A 21906-nucleotide genomic window follows, 5' to 3' on the forward strand; every position below is an offset into this window, starting at 1 on the left:
GACCACCACCAGTTGTTTTGTTGTGTTTATTATGAACCATGGTGACTGCGCACCGAGTGGTGCTTTGTGGTGCTTGTGGTGCTTTTGGGTGCTTTGGTGGTATTGGTACTGGTGCATCGATGCAATGCGTGCTGTCTCCTCCCTCCCAACAGGAATTTCTTTCTCTTGTTCCCTAAAAAGAAAAGAAAAAAAAACACACAGGTCCTGGGTTGCGTTGTAAATAAGAAATCACGACATTGTAAATAATGCTCCCCACCGTAAATGTATAGTTTCAGAATAATTCCGTAATTCGGTTAGCTGTGGGCTTGAGTCTGTTAGACAGGATGCAATGCAATAGGGGGACATACTTATTTGTGTTTTAAAATTGTCACACTCAGGGTCAGGTTAATTGTAGAGGGAATTACACCTACATGTCACACTCAGTTAAGTCTAGTAGGCCCGAGGACGTGCCTGAAGAAAGGAGGGTGCAGTGTAACGATTTTGAGAAGTGTAACGGGTTTTGAGAAGTGTAACGGGTTTTGAGAAGTGTAACGGGTTTTGAGGAGTGTAACAATTTTGGAGGAAGGGTAACGGATGTGAAGAGTATGGTTTTGGTATGGTAACATCCTGGTAATGTAAATAATGGTCGCAGCCGTCCTCCTAATTAATTTCATAGAACATACACGCAGGTCACGATATATCTTTTAAATAGTGTATTTCCTTATTCCATGTAGGCTAAGTATGTGTTTTCCACTAGATTGACTTTGCATTGTATCAAACAAAATAAGCGTAGGCCCTTCCAATTTCCCCAAAACCTCCCTTCCATTTGCCTTCCGCATTTTGGTCGGTTTTTCTCTTCAACCACCATTGGCCACGAGGTAAGGTTGGAGAAGAAAGGCGTGTCTCCACCTCGTCAGAAGAGGGCAGGAGTGAACCGGCCCTAACAGCCAATCAACACCGCGGTGAGTGACCCGGTAGGCGTGCCCTCGGAGCCGGCGGCTTAATTCCGCCGGAGGTGATAAAAGCGACTGGAGGGGACTGCTTTACGAGTCGAGATGAGAGATGACTGGAGAGGAGCTGGAGAGGAGCAACGAGGCTGCACCAAGGAGAGGCCTTGAGAGATACGCTGAGGGATGACCTGGAAGAGGAGCGCAATCCACCGCAAGCCCTACCTACCTGCCTGCAATATCCCCTGTCGTTGGAGAGACGCGCTGAACGGAGGGAGACGGCTCCACCCCAGGAAGAGGAGCAGGTGTGCCGAGCCAGCGCGTGACGGCCGCGGATACGCGACGGAGGTTTTCCCGCCAAAACCGCGAGGGGTTGAAAGCTGCTGCCTCCGACCTTGCCTTCCTCTCAAGCAATCAACCTCGAGCCATTACCTGCCTGCAATATCCACCGTGTGAGTGTGAACGTCCTGTCCTACTCGTTTGTCTTGGGGATTAAGTAAATGAAATAGAATAAGTTAACAATGCACTGTGTGACTGCTCTTTTCCATCTATTGCTGTAAATAATATTGGTCGCTCTAAAATATTGCTTGTGTGTGTATAATAAATCTGTTCTTCCTCCAAACTCTGTCTTTCTTCTCTCTTCTTCTCTTTCGGTCGCTTTAGAGGTTTCCCAATTGAATATCTGTAGCGCGATTAGTCAACGTTCGGGTGGAATCGGGTTCTAATCGGGGAGTAACTGTTCGGACGCGGTTAAATACACCACCGCTCGGTAAAATAACATCCAAAAACCGTGTCCGTAACAATATATATATATATATATATATATATATATATATATATATATATATATATATATACACACACACACTAGTTTGGCTCACCAAGCGTCGTTGCTGAGGAATGGGCTTATTTTCGCTGAGGCTAATGACTGTACCTGAGTTGCTGTGTTGTCATGATTTACACCAATCATAATACAAACAATTATTTTGCACAAATGTATTTGTTGTGTTTGTGATATTACATTTTTATAGGCAATTTCGGTTGAAGATTTAGGTTGAATGTTTTTTTTTTCAAGAAAGAACCCCTCAGCACATACATAGGGGAGGGGTAGGTGCAGACTGGAAGTTTGGGATGATTACGCCTCACCACCACGTAATTCAAAACACCTCACCACCAAGTAATTTAAAACACCTCACAGCCATAAATAAAACACGTAATAAAAACACCTCACAGCCATAAAACACGTAATAAAAACACCTCACAGCCATGAAACACGTAATAAAAACACCTCACAGCCATAAAGCACGTAATAAAAACACCTCACAGCCATAAAACACGTAATAAAAACACCTCACCACCACAAAATTAAAAACACCTCACAGCCATAAAACACGAAATAAAAACACCTCACAGCCATGAAACACGTAATAAAAACACCTCACAGCCATGAAACACGTAATAAAAACACCTCACAGCCATAAAACATGCAATAAAAACACCTCACAGCCATAAAACACGTAATAAAAACACCTCACAGCCATGAAACACGTAATAAAAACACCTCACCACCACAAAATTAAAAACACCTCACAGCCAATAAAACACCTCATAAAAACACCTCACAGCCATAAAACACGTAATAAAAACACCTCACAGCCATAAAACACGTAATAAAAACGCCTCACAGCCATAAAACACGTAATAAAAACACCTCACCACCACAAAATTAAAAACACCTCACAGCCAATAAACCACGAAATAAAAACAGCTCACAGCCATGAAACACGTAATAAAAACACCTCACAGCCATAAAACACCTCATAAAAACACCTCACAGCCATAAAACATGCAATAAAAACACCTCACCACCACAAAATTAAAAACACCTCACAGCCAATAAAACACCTCATAAAAACACCTCACAGCCATAAAACACGTAATAAAAACACCTCACAGCCATGAAACACGTAATAAAAACACCTCACCACCACAAAATTAAAAACACCTCACAGCCAATAAAACACCTCATAAAAACACCTCACAGCCATAAAACACGTAATAAAAACACCTCACAGCCATAAAACACGTAATAAAAACACCTCACAGCCATGAAACACGTAACAAAAACGCCTCACAGCCATAAAACACGTAATAAAAACACCTCACCACCACAAAATTAAAAACACCTCACAGCCAATAAACCACGAAATAAAAACAGCTCACAGCCATAAAACACGCAATAAAAACACCTCACAGCCATAAAACACCTCATAAAAACACCTCACAGCCATAAAACATGCAATAAAAACACCTCACAGCCATAAAACACGCAATAAAAACACCTCACAGCCATAAAACACCTCATAAAAACACCTCACAGCCATAAAACATGCAATAAAAACACCTCACCACCACAAAATTAAAAACACCTCACAGCCAATAAAACACCTCATAAAAACACCTCACAGCCATGAAACACGTAATAAAAACACCTCGCCACCACAAAATTAAAAACACCTCACAGCCAATAAAACACCTCATAAAAACACCTCAGCCATAAAACACGTAATAAAAACACCTCACAGCCATAAAACACGTAATAAAAACACCTCACAGCCATGAAACACGTAATAAAAACGCCTCACAGCCATAAAACACGCAATAAAAACACCTCACCACCACAAAATTAAAAACACCTCACAGCCAATAAACCACGAAATAAAAACAGCTCACAGCCATAAAACACGCAATAAAAACACCTCACAGCCATAAAACACCTCATAAAAACACCTCACAGCCATAAAACATGCAATAAAAACACCTCACAGCCATAAAACACCTCATAAAAACACCTCACAGCCATAAAACATGCAATAAAAACACCTCACCACCACAAAATTAAAAACACCTCACAGCCAATAAAACACCTCATAAAAACACCTCACAGCCATGAAACACGTAATAAAAACACCTCACCACCACAAAATTAAAAACACCTCACAGCCAATAAAACACCTCATAAAAACACCTCACAGCCATGAAACATGCAATAAAAACACCTCACCACCACAAAATTAAAAACACCTCACAGCCAATAAAACACCTCATAAAAACACCTCACAGCCATGAAACATGCAATAAAAACACCTCACCACCACAAAATTAAAAACACCTCACAGCCAATAAAACACCTCATAAAAACACCTCACAGCCATAAAACACGTAATAAAAACACCTCACAGCCATGAAACACGTAATAAAAACACCTCACCACCACAAAATTAAAAACACCTCACAGCCAATAAAACACCTCATAAAACACCTCACAGCCATAAAACACGTAATAAAAACACCTCACAGCCATAAAACACGTAATAAAAACACCTCACAGCCATGAAACACGTAATAAAAATGCCTCACAGCCATAAAACACGTAATAAAAACACCTCACCACCACAAAATTAAAAACACCTCACAGCCAATAAAACACCTCATAAAAACACCTCACAGCCATAAAACACGTAATAAAAATACCTCACAGCCATAAAACACGTAATAAAAACACCTCACAGCCATGAAACACGTAATAAAAATGCCTTACAGCCATAAAACACGTAATAAAAACACCTCACCACCACAAAATTAAAAACACCTCACAGCCAATAAACCACGAAATAAAAACAGCTCACAGCCATAAAACACGCAATAAAAACACCTCACAGCCATAAAACACCTCATAAAAACACCTCACAGCCATAAAACATGCAATAAAAACACCTCACCACCACAAAATTAAAAACACCTCACAGCCAATAAAACACCTCATAAAAACACCTCACAGCCATGAAACACGTAATAAAAACACCTCACCACGACAAAATTAAAAACACCTCACAGCCAATAAAACACCTCATAAAAACACCTCACAGCCATAAAACACGTAATAAAAACACCTCACAGCCATAAAACACGTAATAAAAACACCTCACAGCCATGAAACACGTAATAAAAACGCCTCACAGCCATAAAACACGCAATAAAAACACCTCACCACCACAAAATTAAAAACACCTCACAGCCAATAAACCACGAAATAAAAACAGCTCACAGCCATAAAACACGTAATAAAAACACCTCACAGCCATAAAACACCTCATAAAAACACCTCACAGCCATAAAACATGCAATAAAAACACCTCACAGCCATAAAACACCTCATAAAAACACCTCACAACCATAAAACACGTAATAAAAACACCTCACAGCCATGAAACACGTAATAAAAACACCTCACCACCACAAAATTAAAAACACCTCACAGCCAATAAAACACCTCATAAAAACACCTCACAGCCATAAAACACGTAATAAAAACACCTCACAGCCATGAAACACGTAATAAAAACACCTCACCACCACAAAATTAAAAACACCTCACAGCCAATAAAACACCTCATAAAAACACCTCACAGCCATAAAACACGTAATAAAAACACCTCACAGCCATAAAACACGTAATAAAAACACCTCACAGCCATGAAACACGTAATAAAAACACCTCACAGCCATAAAACACGCAATAAAAACACCTCACCACCACAAAATTAAAAACACCTCACAACCAAATAAACCACGAAATAAAAACACCTCACAGCCATAAAACACCTCATAAAAACACCTCACAGCCATAAAACATGCAATAAAAACACCTCACCACCACAAAATTAAAAACACCTCACAACCAATAAACCACGAAATAAAAACACCTCACAGCCATGAAACATGCAATAAAAACACCTCACAGCCATAAAACACCTCATAAAAACACCTCACAGCCATAAAACATGCAATAAAAACACCTCACCACCACAAAATTAAAAACACCTCACAGCCAATAAAACACCTCATAAAAACACCTCACACCCATAAAACACGTAATAAAAACACCTCACAGCCATAAAACACGTAATAAAAACACCTCACAGCCATGAAACACGTAATAAAAACGCCTCACAGCCATAAAACACGTAATAAAAACACCTCACCACCACAAAATTAAAAACAGCTCACAGCCATAAAACACGTCATAAAAACACCTCACAGCCATAAAACACATAATAAAAACAGCTCACAGCCATGAAACATGCAATAAAAACACCTCACAGCCATAAAACACCTCATAAAAACACCTCACAGCCATAAAACATGCAATAAAAACACCTCACCACCACAAAATTAAAAACACCTCACAGCCAATAAAACACCTCATAAAAACACCTCACACCCATAAAACACGTAATAAAAACACCTCACAGCCATAAAACACGTAATAAAAACACCTCACCACCATGAAATTAAAAACAGCTCACAGCCATAAAACACGTAATAAAAACACCTCACCACCACGAAAATAAAAACACCTCACATCAATAAAACACGTAATAAAAACACCTCACAGCCATAAAACACGTAATAACAACACCTCACCACCACAAAATTAAAAACAGCTCACAGCCATAAAACACGTCATAAAAACACCTCACAGCCATAAAACACATAATAAAAACAGCTCACAGCCATAAAACACGTAATAAAAACACCTTACAGCCATAAAACATGTAATAAAAACGCCTCACAGCCATAAAACACGCAATAAAAACACCTCACCACCACAAAATTAAAAACAGCTCACAGCCATAAAACACGTCATAAAAACACCTCACAGCCATAAAACACATAATAAAAACAGCTCACAGCCATAAAACACGTAATAAAAACACCTTACAGCCATAAAACATGTAATAAAAACACCTCACAGCCATAAAACACAGAATAAAAACAGCTCACAGCCATAAAACACATAATAAAAACAGCTCACAGCCATAAAACACATAATAAAAACACCTCACAGCCATAAAACACATAATAAAAACAGCTCACAGCCATAAAACACGTAATAAAAACACCTTACAGCCATAAAACATGTAATAAAAACACCTCACAGCCATAAAACACGTAATAAAAACACCTTACAGCCATAAAACACGTAATAAAAACACCTCACCACCACATAATTCAAAATACCTCACCACCACGTGATTCAAAACCACCACAACGTTATTGAAAACACTTCACAACCACGGAAACAAAAGTTTGAGGGAGTTGTTAAGTGACAACACAGACACTGCCCAGATATGTAGATATATAGATAAATGACTGTACCCGAGTTGCCGTTTTGTCATGGTTTAAACCAATCATAATTCAAACAATTATTTTGCACAAATGTATTTGTAATATACGTGATATCACATTTTATAAACAATTGAAGTTGAAAACTTAAGTTGAAAAAAAAAAAAATCCCCCAAAAACTCCAAAAAATAAAAATAAAAAAATTGGAAATTTTTCTTTAAAATACCCTTAGGACATACCGACGGGAGAGATATGTGCATACCAGAAGTTTGGTACGATTTCACAAAAGTTTGAGAAAGTAGTTCAGTGACAACACAAGACAAGACATGACAACACAACACAACACAGGACAGACACTGCACAGATATACATATAGATATGATTCATAAACATGATTAAATTAATGAAATTGATATATGTGGGAAAATTACATGCCCACACCAGGAATTGAACTCAGGTACTCTGGAAAACCGTACCAGTGCTCTGCCATCTGAGCTATCTGGGTGACCCTGACCAAGAATGTAATTTTCCCATACTATGGTGCTCCTATGGTTGGCAGCGAGTGCCCCGGAAGCATTTATGGAAAGGGAGTGGCAATCATATGTGTGGGAAAATTGCATGCTTGGTGAGGGTTGCGCAGATAGCTCAGATGGCAGAGCACTGGTGCGGTTTTCCATTGTACCTGGGTTTGATTCCTGGTCTGGGCATGTAATTTTCCCACATATATCAATTTTAATATATACAGTATATCTTTATAATTATTTATATATATGTATATATACATATATATATATATATATATACACAGACTTGGCATTTAATATGGAATATATATATTTTTTCTTGACTTGGGTTTACTTTCGTAACTCAGTATATCAATCTGGTGAGTTTATTTTACCCTTCGGTGATGTCTTTGTTGAAAGAACCATGTCACTGATTGTCTTTCGCAGCAAGAAGTCAACAACAGGATTATATCACAGGTGGCGTGGCAAAATGTACGGACAGGTGCATTTGATGATTGGCTTCACAGTCGGGTATACAAGGGTTGTTGCGTTCTGTATTAGTGGAAAACAACTGCTGCACGTCTCCAAAAGTTATTGCCGCTTCCTCTGGAGATAGTCCGTCAACTCGACAATGCTGTTTGTCATGGAGTGGTGGCTTTACGAAATTACGGCATGAAACAGCGTGCTATTGCTCGGCAGTATGGCATCGGCAGTATGGCAGTATGGCATCCGCAGCTCTATGGAATACTGCTCTCCCCTCTGGTCTGGTGCTCCTGCCTCACACCGAGCTCGTCTTCACGCTGTTGAAACCAAAGCGTTCAGAATCATTGGAATCTCCCGCGATGAAGCTAACTCCAAGGGCCTTTCACTCACTCACCGCAGGCAGGTTGGTGGTCTTTCCGTCTTCTACCGACTCCTCTCTGGCCTTGCCCCCCCAGCTCTCTCTGGGCTCTGTCCCCCAAATATTCCTACAGGTCGCACAAGATCTGCCTGCAACCCTCTTATGGTTAAACTGCCAAAATCAAGACTTTCTGCTCACCTTCACTCCTTCATACCTCTTTACTCCTGCCTCTGGAACAAACTCCCTCACTCTCTTCAATCCCACTCCACCCTCCAGGTCTTTAAAACAGCTGTTCACCACCATCTCTTATCCTCCCCCATCCAAAACCTTGATCGTTTCTACCCCCCACTAATTTTGGTCCCCTTGTGATTTATACCTCCCCCCGCCCCCTTCCCACGCCGCCTCCCCCCACGCCCTCTCCCTCCCACACTTCTCCCTGCTCTCAAATGTTGTGTTTGTGTGCTTCCACTTCTCTCCCCATCTTGTCTTCCGCTCCCTCTTTTTATATATTTTGTTTGTCTGGTTGATTTGTTTATGAAATAAATGTTAGCTCTTTCACGAGCCTCGATTCAGTATACAAATAAATAAATAAATAAATACCGAGGCCAGGACGTCCCCGCAGAACCACAAGGAGGGATGATCGCCAGCTGCACCGGTTAGTCCGCAATGGCCGTACCAAGTCACCTAATCGGCTTAGGGCTGAGTGGCAGCAACTGACAAATGTGCCTGTATCCAGAAGGCTATTCAACCAACGACTGGTTCAAGCAGGCTATCGTGCCAGGCGTCCCCTGAGAAAGCAACGCCTGACCAGACAACATCGCCAGCGCCGATTGCAGTGGGCCAGAGAGCACCGTCAATGGCAGACAGGACAATGGAATCACGTGATCTTCAGTGACGAGTCTAGATTTCTGGTCTATCGTCAAGATGGCCGCGTCCGAGTGCGCAGACAAGTGGATCAAGCCTACAACAAAGATGGTATAGTGCCAAGATTACAAGCTGGAGGTGGTGGGGTGACCGTTTGGGCTGATTTTCATGCAGGGGGCAAAACTGACCTGGTTGTTCTGAATGGAAACCTGAACCAGTTCAAGTACAGGGCCATTCTGGAAGAAACATTGCTTCCATTTGCTTGTGCAGCCTTTCGAGGAAACTTTGTCTTCCAAGATGACAATGCACGGCCTCATCGTGCTCGCATGATCCAACACTTTCTTGCTGACCGTGGTGTAGAGCATATGGAGTGGCCTGCCATGTCCCCGGATATGAATCCGATAGAGAACTTGTTGGCAGAATTAACGTGTCAAATCGACCACTTGGACCAGCAGCCGACTTCTGTGCGTGAATTGCAGCAGGCTATTGTCACTGCATGGCAAGCGATTACTGTCCAAACCTTGGCAAATCTCGTGAACAGCATGCCCCAACGTGTACGTGCTCTCCTGAATGCTCGTGGGGGTTACACGAAGTACTGAAATGTAATTTTACTGTCCGTAATCCGTCGTAATTTCACTTTTGTTTTTGTTAAAAAAAATTTTGGCTAATGTGCAAAATAAAGAGATACTTCTGGAAAACGTACAGAAGTTTAACACAGTACTGTCCATGAATTGAGTTCGATATCAGTTTACATCACTTTCAAGGATCAATTTATTTGTTTCGAAATGTCAAATGTGGTTTTTGTTTCTTTTAAAGGTCACATTAACAAAATCTAGAATAATTTCAACATAATTCCAATGAACTTTTGGTTCTAAGACATCTTGAAAAGTAAGTTCACCCCCACAAAAAAAAATTCCATATTAATTGCCAAGTCTGTATATATATATATATATATATATATATATATATATATATATATATATATATATATATATATACATATATATATATATACAAATATATCTTCGGTTCTCCAGCTTTCAATGAGCGCACGTAATGACGTCACTGCCATGTACATACACTCTGCCTGTCAAGCTCTCAAGAGAACCCTCCGACAGAGCAGAATTTTGATCTTAGTTCAGATACTGTCATAATTGTATGCAAAACTCAGTTACCGACCTGGTTTCGCCCTTTTGGGGCTCATCAGGGCAACGCAGTGAGTCCTGCATACACATAAGGTACAGCATGGCTGGATGGGATACCTTAAAGGCAGTTCACCACTGATGGTATGAAATCGTATAGTAACTGATATATATATATATATATATATATATATATATATATATATACATAGTACATACATAAGTTCAAAACACACCTGGTCACAAGCGTGCCGCACTGGCCGGGTCCTCAGTCGAGGTCCTCAGCATCATCCCGTTTCGGCCCTTCAACCTCGATACGGTCAGCTAAGGTGGGCCAGCAGGGGCACATACACATCCACATGCAGCAACTGCACCTGGATGCGTACATACCCCCACCCCAGCCAGTGCGAACAACAACAACAACAACACCTCTTTTATGGCGGAGGCCTTTTTTATTATAAAAAAAGGTAAAAAAACACGCTCAAAAGACAATCAATAAACCCATCACCATCACCACCACACAAGAACCCAGGAAAATCAAAAACCAAGAAATCAAAAGCCAAGAAACAAGATATCAAACAATAAATAGGAACTCAAAGAGAGAAAGCAAACCAAAAGATCAAGAGACGAAAGAAAACAAGGTTCAAAGACCAAAATGAAAATCAAATCAAATTTAATAAACCATAAATCATAAAAACCAAAGTCCATCATCCCTAGCCCAAACCCCCAAAATCCCCTCTCCCACCCCAGGCAGCAGACACCTAACTCTAACTAACCAAAGGGGAGGGAGAAAGGAAAGAAGACCCTATCCCCCCTCCCACCCCCCCGAAAACAACCAAAGAAGGGACACCTTAAAACAATAAGGGTCAAGGGGCCTTTTTTCCTTTGCATACCGAAATCAACAACCGGCTGCGGTTCATGCAGCCACAAACACGTTGAGGGCTCGACCCACCGCTGGAAATAATAATGAAAGAAAATAAAAATCAAACCAAGGCAAAATCAAGATCAAACAAAAGGAAACCCAACTGCCCCCACCCTCCCCAGGCCACGCCCGGGAGGGCCCACCCGGAAGATGCACCACAAGGAAGGCCCCGGCTCCCTGAGATGCCCACGAGGCGTGAGTGTCCCAATGAGAATCACCGCCCGACAGGGCCCGCAAGCACACCTGCCGGAGCACCCCCAGCCTTTCCAAGCCCGGGCGGCAAGTTCGGTCAGGGACTACGGCTGCACATGACTGTCGCCCGCACATTTGGAAGTAACCTCCCGCGGTACCCCCCCCCCTTCACCACGGAAAAGCCCGGCCGTATTCTCCGCTCTAGGGAGGGCTTTACGACACACCTGACGCATCGTTGCGACCAGCACCCCGCCCCGTCGCCCGCAGGCTGTCGCCAAGCCTGTACCTTTGGAGGCAGGATTGGGCCATGCCCCATATCTGCCCAGGATCCAACCATACCCTGGTATGGAAACCTCTGGTTCTCGCTCGCCACAAGACGGTCTTGATTATACAGACCGTTCTCCAGGCCTGCCTCCATTTGCGGACAGGCACTGGTTGTGGTAGGAGCCCGCGAAACGCAAAGACGTCCCGTCTGACCATCACCAGCCAAGGCACATAGCATTCGAGGAGGCCAGCCGCAAGCGACCAGACCCCCTCGGCGACAGGGCAGTCCCAAAGGACATGCCTGACGGTTTCGTCCCCTGTGCATCGGGGTCGGGGACACTGGACCGACACGTTCAGGTCCCTCTGGAACTAAAATACCCGGACCGGAAGACAATCATGGGCGGCTTGCCACGCGACGTCCTTCTGGTCGTTGGCGAGACAGCGAGCCGAAACGTTCTCCCAAACCTTTCTCGCCGTACGTTCTGCGAGAGGCCTTCCGCGAAGGATACGCACCTCCCGCAGCACCTCCCTTGGGCGCAAGTGATCCAGGACCTGCGACAACTGCCAACCGATGGGCCGACAGGTCAACAGGCCCTGCTCCCGGGCGAACCCCTCAAACATCCGGAAATGCCCAGGACACGACCCAGAAAAAGGCCGAGACAGCGGGAGGGACCGCCCTTCCAACCGCGCGACGGACGGCCCCTGAAAAAAGAACAAAAAATCCCGCGCCAGCAGGCGACCCGGGTCCTCAGACACAAATAACTCCATGAGAGTACATGCAAATGCAGACATACATACAAACACCGGGCAGGGGACACCCTTCCCACCCAAGGACGGGCTCATCTTTACAACCCTCCTACTCCTGCGCTCTGCTCGGGTACCCCAGAAGAAAGTAAAGATTAATCTCTCCAGAGCCCGTCCCACCGCAGGAGGAGGTGGGGAGATTCTCGCCAAATACAACAACTTACCAATCAAAACATTCTTGATCACTAAATTTCGCCCCTCCATGGTTAGGCGACGAGACCGCCAAGAAGCGACCTCCAATTCCAATCCCCCAATGACCGTTCGCCAGTTCTCAGTGGCCACGCCACCTGGGTCAAAGCAGACCCCGAGGATCTTTAATCGATCTCTTCGCTCCGTGTACGGGCAAGGGGGGCCGGAGCCCGTCCTGTGCCGACCAAAGTGCATGACCTCACTCTTCTGAGGATGGATTTTAGAAGAGGAGGCCAACCCAAAACGCTCGCAGAGACCCACCAGTCTGCACATGGCGACTGCATCGGTGACAAACACCGACACGTCGTCCATGTACAGACTCACCTTTAGGCGCTCCCCATGGGTTCCGGGAATCCACAACCCAGGGAAGGATGGGTCCGCTCGCAGTGCACAAGCAAACGGTTCAATACAAAGGACAAAAAGGACTGGTGACATTGGGCAGCCCTGCCTGACCCCAGAAGCGACTGGGAAGGCTCCCGAGAGGTGTCCGTTGACCAAAACGCGGGCTTCAACGTCCCTATACATCAGGTCCACCCAATGCATCAAATTTGGCCCAAAGCCAAAACGGTCCAAAACGGCCATCATGTATTCATGTGACACTCTGTCGAAAGCCTTCTCCTGGTCCAAACTGACTATGCTCAGTGGGAGGCCTCTCTCCTCCGCTAGCTGGATCGCCTCTCGAACCAGGCCCAGGCTGTCGGACACTCTGCGTCCCGGAACAGCACAAGTCTGGTCCGGGTGCACGAGGTCCACCATGACACCGTGCACCCTCATAGACAGCACCTTTGTTAGTATCTTGTAGTCGACATTCAACAAAGTGATCGGGCGCCAGTTGGACAGATCCTTCCGATCACCCTTCTTGTGCACGAGGTTTACGACGCCCCGGCGCATCGAATCTGGAAGCCTCGCAGAGGTGACTAGCTCCCTCACTACCTGCAGATAATCCTCACCAAGGACGTGCCAAAGGCGGGTATAAAACTCCACAGGCAGGCCGTCGTCACCCGGGGTTTTATTCGCGGCCAAATCCCTAACAGCGGAGGTCAATTCCTCCAGGCTCAGCGGCTCCTCCAATCGCTCCCGCTGTTCGGGACTCAAATGATTCCTCAGATGGCCGAGAACGTCGGCCATCTGGATTTGGTCAACCGGTCGTTTTTCAAAAAGCCTGGAGTAATAGTCCTCCACTGCTTCAGTAATTTGGTCCGGGTCCGAAACACGGCCTCCCCCCACATTAACCTGGGCCAAGTCGCCCCTCTGCCTGGCACATCGTTGGAAGAAAAATCTGGTACACCTTTCGTTCCCCTCCAATGCCTGCACCTTGCTCCGGAAGATGACGGCCCTCGCCCTGGCTTCGAGGAGGCCAAAAAGCTTCCCCTTCACCCGGCGGATTTTCCCCGACACGTCCCTCCCTTCGCAAAGTTTCTTATGCAGGCGCTGGAGGTATGCCTGCATGCGCTTCAAACGCTCTCGTTTCCCCGCGGCCCTCATTCGCCCGGCCGTACGGAAAAACCCTATGGTCCTACGTTTCACCTCCTCCCACCAGGCTGCCGAGGTAGGGAAGAGGCACCTAACCGTTTCCCACTCCCTATACTTCCGAACGTAGGCATGCACTAAACTGTCATCCTGCAAAAGGCGACAGTTAAGCTTCCAGAGTCTAGAGCGCCGGGGACGCACCCCATTTAATTCAATACCCAGAGACAAACGACAGTGATCTGAAAATGCCACCGCGTGAAGTACCAGGTCCGGGTCGCCAACATTTGGTGTCAAAAGAATGTAATCAATCCTAGCCCGACTGGTACCAGCCGCATTGGTCCAGGTGACCTCATTCCTTTCCGCACCCGTGTCCCTCAACCTAAAATCCTGAACAAGCCCTTTAAGGACCCGCGCCGATGGCCCCAGGGGCAACCTGTCCAATCTTATATTAAAATCTCCCCCGACGATCACGGGGCCAGAGGTGGAGAGGAGGGGCCCCAACTGGCGCAGGAGCTCCACTCTTTCTTCCCCCGTCGTTGGAGCGTACACATTGACCAGGGTCAGTGGGGTCGAGGACACCACCACCCTGAGCACGGCCAATCGCCCCGGGATAATTTCTTCTAAACTAAGGACCTCGACATTCGGGCTCTTAATAACGAACCCTAATCCTGCCGCCCTGTTAGTGTAGCTGCCGGACCAATACGACTCTCCGTACCGCCAATTTGCACAGAGGTATCCATACTCACCGTGCGGAATATGGCATTCCTACAACAGGCAGACATCCCATTCAAAATTGCGCAGTTCTTCAAAAATAGCGATCCTCCGGACCGTGGTACGGACTCCCCGTACATTTAAACTCGTTAGTTTAAAGCTCATAGGTGTTAGTGTATTAATCACCAACACTAGTGCAAACCACGAAAGGGGAGTCATAGGACTTATGAAGCTCCTCCCTCCTTGCCAAGACACGACGAGCTACCATTCTTCCTCCCCCTGCGGTTCTTCCCGCAGCCAGGAGCCACGAGGGTGCCCGGGAGCCAGTCCCCGTCTATGCAGACATTCTCCCCGGGTAGCAGGGAGAGGTCCTCCTCCTCGGGGGTCAAATAAATTACCCCCCCTCGCCCGCCACCCGGGGAAGAAAGCCACCAGTCCTCCGCGAGCAAACCCTCCTTGAGGCCCATGGCCACAGCTGCCCCCGGAGGAGGGGTGAGGTCAACGGGTGGGGAACGACTCACGGGGGCAACGTGAGCGTTCATGGGAAGACGGCATTTGGGCCCTCCCCCGGAGACCTGCTGCGGCCAACCCCGACTGCACCCCACCCCTACCACGAGCAGGCAATCCCCCAGGCCTGGATGGGTCGCTTGATGCACGGGGGGCTCTGCGCCCCACAGGGGTTTTCTTCTTTGACGTTCTTGTGTTCTTTCCCTGTGGGGCTTTGCCCAGAGGAGCTTTCCCTTTGTCCTGGCCCCTCCTCCGATGCTTCTTCTCGATCCATTGTCCAGGGTCACTTTGCTCATAGCCGGAGGAGGAGCCATCACTTCCAGCCTCCAGCAGCGGGGTTTCTGGCACCGAGGATGTTTCTTCTGACCCCGCCACCGGAGCCACCATTCTTTGTGCGTCCTCCCCTCCCACCGCATTGGGCCCGACACCCGGCGAAGCCACATCCAGGTCCTGATCTAACCCTCCCTCCTTCATGTTCTCCTTTCCCTCCACCTCCCTCCATTTACTTTCTACAGGGCGGGGGGCTGACACACACACAAACACATTAGTCCCCCCCTCCCCGACCCCAGATGCAATACCCTCTCCTGACCCTTGGGCAACACCCTCCCCTGCCCCTTGGGCAACCCCCTCCCCTGCCCCTTGGGCAACCCCCTCCCCCACCCCTTGGGCAATACCCTCCCCCGCCCCTTGGGCAACCCCCTCCCCTGCCTCTTGGGCAACCCCCTCCCCAGCCCCTTGGGCAACCCCCTCCCCCACCCCTTGGGCAACCCCCTCCCCCACCCCTTGGGCAATACCCACCCCCGCTGCTTGGGCAACCCCCTCCCCCAACCCTTGGGCAACCCCCTCCCCTGTCCCTTGGGCAACCCCCTCCCCTGCCCCTTGGGCAACCCCCTCCCCTGCCCCTTGGGCAACACCCTCCCCTGTCCCTTGGGCAACTCCCTCCCCTGTCCCTTGGGCAACACCCTCCCCTGTCCCTTGGGCAACACCCCCCCTGGTGCCTGGAGGCACACCGTCCCCTTTCCCTGTCCCTGGGGGCACACCATCCCCTGTCCCTGGAGCAACACCCCCACTCCCGCCCGCAGCAGCACGCATCTTGCTCGCGTAACTCTGCGGACAGGAGCGGAAAGTGTGCCCCGGCGCACCACAGAGGTTGCACCGCACCGCTTGGGTGCAGCGCTCCCTCAAATGTCCCAACTCGCCACACTGAGTGCAGATGTTCACTGTACACCCAGTAATCAAATGGCCAAGTTGACCGCATCGGCGGCATAATTTCGGCTGTCCCACGTAAAAGACTTGGCCTCGGTCCATCCCAACCATAATTCCATTAGGGATGTGGGTGGCCGTGCCGTCCTCCCTCGTCCGCAGCTTTACCCGGAACTGCCGAGTCCCGGTCCAAATACCGAGGCTGTCCCGGACGAGCCGTACTGGGCCTCGGATGTCCGCGTATCGACTGAGCCAAACCTTGACATCATAGTCACTCACGCCTTCGTTGTACAGGTGGACGGTCACGACTCTCTCCTGTGTTTCTGAGAGAGCCTCGACCGCCCAGTCTGCCAGTTTCCCAGCAGACCGAGCGGTAGCCCACCGGCGCCAGAACTCGGCAAGTCCCTGCCCCGTTTGAAAGGACACGTCGAAGCCATGGGCGAGGGAGATCAGGCAGAAAAAGTCAACAGCCTTGAACCCCAGCACACCCAACAATACATCTTTACCGAATTTATCTCTAGCCGGAACATTACACTCATTAATCCACCGAAACCGGACACAGTTATGGCGCCTGCTCGCCATACCGGGGTTCTAGGAGGGGCGGAGGACAACACTCGGGGTGGGGGGGGGGGGAGGGAGGGAGGGAGGGAGGGGTGGGAGACGAAGGGGAGCACAAGACTCCCCCCCTGTCTGGTGGGCAACGCCCCCCAAACAGGAGGAAGGATGGGGGAAAGCAGGGAGGGAAAAGACTAACGAAAATGCAGGACAAACAAGCAATAATCAAAGCAATAAATAAATAATAAGAAATAAATGCAAACACAGCAAAAACACAGGAAACGAAAACACCGGCAGAGCACAGAACTGGTTCACTCGTGACGGCGCCTCGCATCCAAATCCACAGCACCAAACAAACATGGTGGAACTCTCAAACACCCACCTTTATACCCTTCACCACTCACCAACAAAACACACCAGATCATTCATACACACACATACACACCCATACACACACATACACGCACACACACACAACACCAACTGACCAACCACCTACCCTTACATCATACACCACTCAACATACAAAAACACACACTCATGTAAAAATTAATTCATGCAAAAACACACACCCTCACCCACTCACTCATATACACAAAATAAGGACCCTTGCACAATTTTGGGGCTGGGTCGTTTGGCTCCACTAGCAGGTCCAACTACCTGTGCACCGCCGCCACTGAAGTCGCCACCCAAGCTTACCTGCTCCTGCGACTACATAAACTGGGGAAGGCCCCTCCTGGCTCTTTACCCCTCTGATGCCCTCCTTGGCATTGGGCTACCCGGGTCCTTCCCTTGGATTCTCGGGCCCCACTGAACAACTCACAACTACTCTGACTGGCTCCTAGAGCCTACGTGCGGCCTCATCTGGCTGACAAACTACCAGTGACGGAGTGCCCCAATAACCATACTCACCAATTAAACCACACGCCCAGCCATTTCACTGACTCATGCACCCTCCAAAGCACTACTTTGCCACTACCTGCACCACAGGTGTCAATATCCTTACAAATTTTGCCTATACCCTCTACCTGGCTTTACACTACCCCCCCCCTCCCCCCGCGGGCTTTTGCGAATCGGTTCCACTCTTCCCCCATTCAATCCTTCGCACCATGCATTCCACACCTTTTATTCCACACCAAGCATTCCACAGCAAATATTCTCACACCATTTATCTCGCACACCACCTTTCTCACACAGCAAATATCTTGCACACCTTTTGTGCTCACACACTTCCAACACAATTCCTTTTGTCTCCACAATTCCTCATACACACAGCATCATCTATCTATCTGCTTTTCCCCTAAAACTCGTGCTTCCTTGTCATCCCATTAAACTAAGCACTCCCTTCATCATTAACAGCCATCTAATCTCTCTACGTCCCCACTACAGTACAATGTCCCTACTTAAATCTCATGTCCTCTACCGTCATCTAAATTCCTAACAATTATCCTAGCCCTCCCTCGGCTAGCTTTGGTGCCCCATGGAGGTAACCATTGCTGGCCCCCCATGTGCCTAACACTGCCATCCCCCTAATCGAATGCTCATGGGCCCGGAGTGAGGAATGGTAAAACTACCATTCCCCCACATCGGGTACACTATTGCCATTCGTCCACTGCACTTGAGCCTCTTTGTGCGGAAATACATCGCCATTACGGCTCGACCTCGAGAGGCCGAGCGATCCGTGCGGGTGGTTGGTCTACTGTAGGTTGGATCCGTCTGGCATTTTCGATCCAGGGGAGGAGGCATCGAGGGGCCGAGGTTCAGAGCGCCATCTCTGCACCGGGCCTCGCGGTCCCACGCACAATGGCCCAACCGACCACGGTCAGAGCACCGCACCCGCCAGGGGGCGCGGCTCCGAACTCTCCTACCTCCCCTTGAACCTCGCCGATCGCCTTTACTGCCACGGCGCAGCACCAACCATACAGGGCGGGGCCCGGCACGAATCGTGCACGTCGGTCCTTGTGAAACCGCCGCAGCATTGATCCGCACCGGTCCCCCCAGCACACAACTCACTGAGGGCTCATGTCGGCTATCTGTCGCGCTAAACGCTACCCCAGTCTGTGTCGATGCTTGAGCCGTGTTCTCACCACACCTCGCGACCCACTCCGCACTCGCACACCGAGGCGTCTCAGCGCCTCCCATACACTCCCTACATTCTGTTACAGCACACTCTTTCCGCACACAGTGCGGTGTGCATTCTGTCTCGCACTCTGTTATAGCACACTCTGGTGCACACCACCCAGGCGCACTCATACCTTCCACACAATCCGTTACACACTTTTCCTGCACACAGTCCAGTGTGCATTCTCCCTCACACTCTGTAACACACTCTCCTGTTACACACTCTTCCTGCACACATTCCGTCATACACTTTTCTCGCACACACTCGTGCTCCGGTGCACACTTCTCTCTCACACACGCACCAGTCACCCTCGCACACCGCACAATGGACCTTCCAAGACCGCCCGGGTTTCGCTTCTCTCCCAAGCATGCCAAAACCCTTTTCGCGCCAAACACACTCCTACTCAACTTGGGGACCTTCTTCTCCGGCAACAACACCTGCAAACTTTTCATTTTGTCAGCAAGCACGTCATCACGATGTAAACACGAACTTTGAGTACATTCCATTACTTCCCTCTGTGCTATATTTTCTATCTCTGCCATCTTTTCGGCCCCAATCGTTTCTTTAATTTGAATTATTTATTCGAGGACCGCCGGCGCGCATAAAATTTTCCTTTCCAATTCGGCGGCCGTTGGCTCTTTTACACCCCGAGTCGCGATTTCCATACCCTCGGTCAACTTAGCTGTGCTCTGCCCAAGCTCGCTCCCTACGCGTTCCTCACACCGCGTCACCTCGTCTGTCCCAATGCGACCTCCTCGCGCAACCTGCGCCCAATGTCCTTCCCCGCTTTTTTCATGTCCTTCTTCGATGCCACCCTCATCTTTTCCAATTCCCTAGTGGTTCTGTCCCCCATTTCTTTCAACATCTCCCCTCGGATGTCTATTTTTTCATTCAGTTTTTTCATTTCTTCCTTAGAGTCATGAATAACTGCATGTCTTTAACCGTTGGTACAGCGGGTGCGGCCCTCGTCACCACGTGCGAGGTGCCGCCATTTTCTTTCCCAGCTGCCGCACCCCTCATCAATGTCCTCTTCTACCAATTCTTCCCGTGGGTCCTGGGTCATTAATTCCTCCTCTTCATTTACCCCCACCGGCATTCGACCGCCTTGGCTAGCCATGGTATGAATTTAAAATTTTGAATTCTTAAACTATTAAATTTAGTCCACTCGTAATTTTGAGTGCGTGAAGCGCACCCCAGGTCCAATCCCACTCCCTGACACCAATTGTTATGGTTCTCCGCTGCCCTACTTCCCCTTACCAAGGGGGGATTAATCCCCTTGTTCTTTCTGGGCTTGGCGGAACCGAGACTTGAAACGCCTCTTCCGGGCAAAACGCAAAGTAGGGTTTCGGGACCAAGTCTCGCTCGTATCTAAATCCCTGCACCACCACGGAAGCGAGGAAGCAAGCCTCGCACGAGCCACGTGTGGTTTGGGTACGGCGAGCGGATTGAGTACCATGTGGTCCGTGCAGTTTAGGTAGTGGAACCCGATTCGAGCGGTTCTATTCGTACCACGCTTAGCCAATGAGGAATTCACAAGAACGATCGAATGGAAAAGGAAGAACTGAGGTTTAATTATTCCCACACGTATATACAATGATCGGGACGCAGAGACACAGACCAGCACTTAGACAGTCTTATCTTATCGCCCAGACTCGGGCCTGTCACACTCACACAGATAATTGCAGATGGGTCGATGTTCCAGCCAGACGCGTCGACGTGGTCGTCCAGGAATGGCCCCGTCCGGCTCTCCACAGTCCCAGCACGTCCCGCGAAGATGGCAGCAGGCGGTGGACGGAACCTCGTAGCGCGTCTCCCGAACAAAGTCAGCCCGATGAGGTGGAACAGCAAATACGCGTCTCTCAGCGCGGCTGACGGTTACACAGCCGTTATCACTCGCGTGACTTAATGCACTGTATGCGGATCGGCCTCCAACTCAACCGAGCGTCACTTTATAATAGCGCGTATTCCGGTTCATGCGCGTCTTTCTTCACCCGCGTATCTCTCACAGTCCTTGGACGCTCTCAACTCCTGCTTGTCAACGATTCCTCTGGGTGGGTCAGTGCGCACGAGTTCTCCCTGGGCAGCAGTCCTCTCGGGGGCTTTGTGCAACGCTTATATAGATACGCCCCCGAACCTGCTCGAACCGTCTCGAACCTTCTTACCACGCCCTGTGACGCAGTGCTGCCGCCACCACCTCTGAGCCCTGATTGGCGGCTCGTGCTTACCGTCAGCGTCTCTGCCGCCCCTCATTCGGCTCCGCCCCGACCCTCCTCGGCCTGCCTCGTGTTAGTTCGCCCTAAATGAACCAAAGTCAGCGCAAAGGGGCATGAGGCTAGGGCGGTTGGAAAGTCGGTAGAAGTAGGACCTATTCTCCTGACTTACTCAACGCAGAACTAACATAGTAAAAGAACTAAGCTCACAAACGCTAAGAGATAACTATACTATCGCGAGGCTACATGTTGCTTGTGTGACTAACTATGAGGGGGGAAATTTGAACCTTTA

General features: G+C 48.1%; 1 protein-coding gene across 1 annotated transcript in view; it reads left to right on the forward strand.

Annotated features, from left to right (window-relative positions):
* The window catches only part of MYLK (myosin light chain kinase), a gene marked incomplete in the record, with an annotated part of 313975 nt that overhangs the window by 20178 nt on the left and 271891 nt on the right, over window positions 1-21906 (forward strand).

This window comes from Myxine glutinosa, chromosome 7 (assembly GCF_964187855.1).
Source record: "Myxine glutinosa chromosome 7, kmMyxGlut1.1, whole genome shotgun sequence".
In the NCBI taxonomy this organism is placed as follows: Eukaryota; Metazoa; Chordata; class Myxini; order Myxiniformes; family Myxinidae; genus Myxine; species Myxine glutinosa.